Here is a 7,207-nt window from a genome sequence, read left to right on the forward strand (position 1 = left end):
TTTTGATTTTTGATAATTGTTTTGTTATTTAATTAATTTCATTTTGTTATTTTATCAGTTATTTATTTTTTATTTCATTTTATTCTATATTAATGTTAGTATTTTATTTTATTTTTATTTTTTCATTCTATTTTATCATATTTTAATTTTCTTGTTTATTTTTCATTTTATTTCTGTTCATTATTTTATGTTATTTTATTTACTTTTTATTTTATAAATTCTTGTTATTTTACTTAATTTTTTGTTGTTGTTTTTATAGTATGTTTTTATGTTATTTTAGTTTTTTTTTTATTCCTCTTGACTGGTTTCTGACTTCTCATTCCTGTCGCACTGTGACAGTGACAAATGCAATTTTCCCCTACAGTAAGATATTAGATATCATTCAAAGAAAAGAAAAAAAGTGTCCAACTACGTGTCCAGGTTGTTGAGGTTGTAATCTGGGAGTGTTTGAAATCAGATCCTGACTCGATCTGATATTAATTCCTCAGTCTGGAATAAAGTTGGGAGACTTGAGCTTCGGGATGACGGATCTCAGGCTCGGGAAAAGTAAAAGAAGGCCTTAATAATTCATGATGGTCTCAGCTTTTCAAAGTACTCGAGCGAGTCCCGTCTCCCCTGACATTTAATTTGTCTGAAAATCAGCGAGCGTGCAAGTCTGATATCAGCACGACCCCAAATCTGTGCTTTCACATCACTGAACATCTGAAACACTGTCAATATCACGAGCCACGAGCATCAGAAAACCACCATCATCTGATTTAAACACAGCATTATCAGAACAAACATACACTGTAAAAAAAACCCCGTTGTTTTTATACGGAATAAAACCGGCAGCTGTGGTTACCAGAACTTTACCGTCAAAAATACAGTATCAACGTTATTGGTTTTACAGACTTAACGTAAAATTTACAGTAATAAACCGTACTTCATAATCTGAATCAATGTTAATTTACCAACCCATTGAAGTATTAATATCCGATCTGTATCATTGTAATACACTGATAACCAACAATCACCACAGCAGTGATGAGAGTCACGTGATAAATCAAAGCTTATCACAAACAATCTTCCACAAGAAAGTTAATACTATTATATAGAAGCTGCACAGTCTCATTCGCACAAACATTAAACACCATCACGGTAACACACATGAAATTATAAAAATCTAATAAACATTAATTTAACAACATTAAATGTGACATAAAACCCTAATGTACATAACTGATTAGAAAAGAACTAAGAAAACTAAGAAGAAACAAAGTTATTTCAATGAAAATACATAAAATGTGAAGTGTCACGCAGGGAATTGTGGGAATGTCAATTTACGGTTTTTCACTGTAAATTATACAATGAGTTGTTCTTTTTCACTTTCAAAAACTGTAAATTTAACGGTATTCTACAGTAAAATTACATTAAATGTACCGTTAGATCTATCACAGTTATTTACCGTATATAGTAAGGAAACTTTCTGTTAACCAATTAACAGTTTTGCACTGTAGCATTTTTACAGTCTTTTACCGTTAAAATCACGATCATTTTTTACAGTGTAGCCTTGCGTCACGGTAAAACAAGGTAATGATGTTAATAACATGGTATTCTACGTATTTAAAATGTCTGAATGTCATTTCATGCATGTAGGCCAATGCTTATATCAAAACAGGCCCACCATTGCATTGTTCTACCAGCTCTTTTTGAAAGGAATAAATTGTGATTTAAATTTCACATGCACTTCACATGAGGAAGAGGATGACGTGAAAGAAACCACAGTCCAAATGCAGATCAATTGAATTTTGTGTTTGCAGGCAGATTATTCATATTCACATTGATATATATATACAGTCAAACCAAAAATTATTCAGTGGGTGCAAGACATTATAGTTTTATATAAGAGAGAATAGCAAAAAATAAAGTAAACGGTGACATTATACACAACAATTCTTCATACAGTGACTACCAGTATAATGTATAACAATTTGGGACCAAAAATGATTCAGACACTTTGACCGGATCATGTTTTGCTGAAGTGTTTTTTCTTTAATTGCTAATGCACCTTTTTACACCACAGACTGAACAACATGAAGCATTGCTTGGTGATTGCTTTTGGTTGAGCTAAATTGGTATTATCTAATTGTGTAGTTAAATTTAACAGATATTCAACATAATGTGTGAGACAAATATCAACTGATTTGATAACTCTGAGTTCTTGCATATTTTATTACCATTTTCTAAATTTTGAATAAACTGTGAAAATGTTGAAGGTGTCTGAATACATTTTGGTTTGACTGTATATATATATATATAAATAGTGTAGCATATTTCTATTGGATCATTTAACAACATCTCTGATATACTGCTCTATGTGTGAGCGGGAGAGTATAAATGATTTGTGCACTCTGTCAGTGAAAAAAAAAAAAAGAAATATACGTTATAGATCTCATTATTTTAGGTTCTACCTTACCTTGAGCAGATATACTGTAAGGCCAGGATCATAAATGCGTTTTTCTGAATGATACGAGGGTCGTTTAGGATGCATTTGATTGTAAATGAGTCGTGAAATGGAAATTATGGTGTTTAATGTAGAGTAAAGGTGTGTGTGTGCTCAACTTTGACCTGAGACTGAATGACATTGAGGTGTTTTATAGGTGCAGAAGCAGCGGTGACTCAACAGCGCCTTCACGCGGTGAGATTGTGAACTGCAGTCAAGACACGTCACAGTCATTGAGTGAATACTGCCTCAAATATGCTTGATCATTAGTTCATTAAATAGACAAAACTGTTGCTTCCGATCGAATAAATGATTCTTCCGCAAAATAGACCTCATGTTGTTGCAACATGCACTTCTGGAAGACTGAAAAATGGATGAGGAATGAGTTGCAGAAGAACTCCGAAGAAAATGGGAAACAATAAAACCATTGAAGACTTTTTTAGCCGTTCTCTTTTTGGGTTTCCGAGTTTGATTACTGCAAATGTTACATGATGACAGTGGTGATTGTTTTGATAATAGGGAGGATGATGATGAAAAATGTGCCGATGATGAAGATGGAGGTGATGAATGTTATGTGGTGATAATGTGATGATGATAATGGTGATGGTGATATTATGAGGAAGAGGATGATGATAATGGTGATATGAGGAAGAGGATGATGAAAATGGTGATAGCATGATGGTAATGGTGATATTATGAGGAAGAGGACGATGGTAATGGTGATGATGGTGATATTATGAGGAAGAGGATGATGATTATGGTGCTGATGGTGATATTATGAGGAAGAGGATGATGATAATGGTGATATTATGAGGAAGAGGATGATGGTTATGGTGATGATGGTAATATTATGAGGAAGAGGACAATGGTAATGGTGATGATGGTGATATTATGAGGAAGAGGATGATGGTAATGGTGATGATGGTGATATGAGGAAGAGGATGATGATAATGGTGATATTATGAGGAAGAGGATGATGATAATGGTGATAGGATGATGATAATGGTGATATTATGAGGAAGAGGATGATGATAATGGTGATAGGATGATGATAATGGTGATATTATGAGGAAGAGGATGATGATAATGGTGACAGGATGATGATAATGGTGATATTATGAGGAAGAGGATGATGATAATGGTGATATGAGGAAGAGGATGATGATAATGGTGATAGGAAGATGATAATGGTGATATTATGAGGAATAGGACGATGGTAATGGTGATGATGGTGATATTATGAGGAAGAGGATGATGATAATGGTGATGATGGTGATATTATGAGGAAGAGGATGATGATAATGGTGATATTATGAGGAAGATGATGATGGTTATGGTGATGATGGTGATATTATGAGGAAGAGGATGATGATAATGGTGATGATGGTGATATTATGAGGAAGAGGATGATGATAATGGTGATAGGATGATGATAATGGTGATATTATGAGGAAGAGGATGATGATAATGGTGATGATGGTGATATTATGAGGAAGAGGATGATGATAATGGTGATATTATGAGGAAGATGATGATGGTTATGGTGATAATGGTGATAGTATGAGGAAGAGGATGATGATAATGGTGATGATGGTGATATTATGAGGAAGAGGATGATGATAATGGTGATATTAAGAGGAAGAGGACGATGGTGATGGAGATGATGGTGATATTATGAAGAAGAGGATGATGATAATGATGATATTATGAGGCAGAGGATGATGGTAATGGTGATGATGGTGATATTATGAGGAAGAGGATGATGGTAATGGTGATAATGGTGATATTATGAGGAAGAGGATGATGATAATGTTGATATGAGGAAGAGGACGATGGTAATGGTGTTGATGGTGATATTATGAGGAAAAGGATGATGATAATGGTGATATTATGAGGAAGAGGATGATGGTTATGGTGATGATGGTGATATTATGAGGAAGAGGACGATGGTAATGGTGATGATGGTGATATTATGAGGAAGAGGGTGGTAATGGTGATGATGGTGATATCATGCGGAAGAGGATGATGATAATGGTGATAGGATGATGAAAATGGTGATATTATGAGGAAGAGGCAATGGTAATGGTGATGATGGTGATATGAGGAAGAGGATGATGATAATGGTGATATAATGAGGAAGAGGATGATGATAATGGTGATAGGATGATGATAATGGTGACATTATGAGGAAGAGGATGATGGTAATAGTGATAGGATGATGATAATGGTGATATAATGAGGAAGAGGACAATGGTAATGGCGATGATGGTGATATTATGAGGAAGAGGATGATGATAATGGTGATACTATGAGGAAGAGGGTGATGATAATAGTGATAGGATGATGATAATGGTGATATTATGAGGAAGAGGATGATGATAATGGTGATAGGATGATGATAATGGTGATGATGGTGACATTATGAGGAAGAGTATGATGGTAATGGTGATATAATGAGGAAGAGGACGATGGTAATGGTGATGATGGTGATATTATGAGGAAGAGGATGATGATAATGGTGATATTTTGAGGAAGAGGATGATGATAATGGTGATAAGATGATGATAATGGTGATATTATGAGGAAGAGGATGATGATAATGGTGATGATGGTGATATTATGAGGAAGAGGATGATCGTAATGGTGATATAATGAGGAAGAGCATGATGGTAATGGTGATGATGGTGATATTATGAGGAAGAGGATATTGATAATGGTGATAGGATGATGATAATGGTCATATTATGAGGAAGAAGCTGATGATAATGGTGATGATGGTGATATTATGAGGAAGAGGATGATGTAATGGTGATATTATGAGGAAGAGGATGATGGTAATGGTGATGATGGTGTAATTATGAGGAAAAGGATGATGGTAATGGTGATGATGGTGATATTATGAGGAAGAGGATGATGATAATAGTGATAGGATGATGATAATGTTGATATTATGAGGAAGAGGATGATGGTAATGGTGATGATGGTGATATTATGAGGAAGAGGATGATGGTAATGGTGATGATGGTGATATTATGAGGAAGAGGATGATGGTAGTGGTGATGATGGTGATATTATGAGGAAGAGGACGATGGTAATGGTGATGATGGTGGTATTATAAGGAAGAGGATGATGGTAATGGTGATGATGGTGATATTATGAGGAAGAGGATGATGGTAATGGTGATGATGGTGATATGAGGAAGAGGATGATGGTAATGGTGATGATGGTGATATTATGAGGAAGAGTATGATGGTAATGGTGATAATGGTGATATTATGAGGAAGAGGATGATGATAATAGTGATAGGATGATGATAATGGTGATATTATGAGGAAGAGGATGATGATAATGGTGATGATGGTGATATTATGAGGAAGAGGATGATGGTAATGGTGATGATGGTGATATTATGAGGAAGAGGATGATGATAATAGTGATAGGATGATGATAATGGTGATATTATGAGGAAGAGGATGATGATAATGGTGATGATGGTGATATTATGAGGAAGAGGATGATGGTAATGGTGATGATGGTGATATTATGAGGAAGAGGATGATGGTAATGGTGATTATGGTGATATGAGGAAGAGGAAGATGGTAATGGTGATGATGGTGATATTATGAGGAAGAGGATGATGGTAATGGTGATGATGGTGATATGAGGGAGAGGATGATGGTAATGGTGATAATGGTGATATTATGAGGAATAGGACGATGGTAATGGTGATGATGGTGATATAATGAGGAAGAGGATGATGGTAATGGTGATGATGGTGATATTATGAGGAAGAGGATGATGATAATGGTGATAGGATGGTGATGATGGTCATATTATGAGGAAGAAGCTGATGATAATGGTGATGATGGTGATATTATGAGGAAGAGGATGATGGTAATGGTGATATTATGAGGAAGAGGATGATGGTAATGGTGATGATGGTGTAATTATGAGGAAGAGGATGATGGTAATGGTGATGATGGTGATATTATGAGGAAGAGGATGATGATAATAATGATAGGATGATGATAATGGTGATGATGGTGATATTATGAGGAAGAGGATGATGGTAATGGTGATGATGGTGATATTATGAGGAAGAGGATGATGGTAATGGTGATGATGGTGATATTATGAGGAAGAGGACGATGGTAATGGTGATGATGGCGATATTATAAGGAAGAGGATGATGGTAATGGTGATGATGGTGATATTATGAGGAAGAGGACGATGGTAATTGTGATGATGGTGATATTATGAGGAAGAGGATGATGATAATAGTGATAGGATGATGATAATGGTGATGATGGTGATATTATGAGGAAGAGGATGATGGTAATGGTGATGATGGTGATATTATGAGGAAGAGGATGATGGTAATGGTGATATTATGAGGAAGAGGACGATGGTAATGGTGATGATGGTGATATTATAAGGAAGAGGATGATGGTAATGGTGATGATGGTGATATTATGAGGAAGAGGATGATGGTAATGGTGATGATGGTGATATTATGAGGAAGAGGATGATGGTAATGGTGATGATGGTGATATTATGAGGAAGAGGATGACGGTAATCGTGATAATGGTGATATTATGAGGAAGAGGATGATTATAATAGTGATAGGATGATGATAATGGTGATATTATGAGGAAGAGGATGATGATAATGGTGATGATGGTGATATTATGAGGAAGAGGATGATGGTAATGGTGATGATGT

This window comes from Siphateles boraxobius, unplaced genomic scaffold (assembly GCF_051911475.1).
Source record: "Siphateles boraxobius isolate OS27281-9 unplaced genomic scaffold, OSU_SipBor_1 77, whole genome shotgun sequence".
NCBI classification, from domain to species: Eukaryota; Metazoa; Chordata; class Actinopteri; order Cypriniformes; family Leuciscidae; genus Siphateles; species Siphateles boraxobius.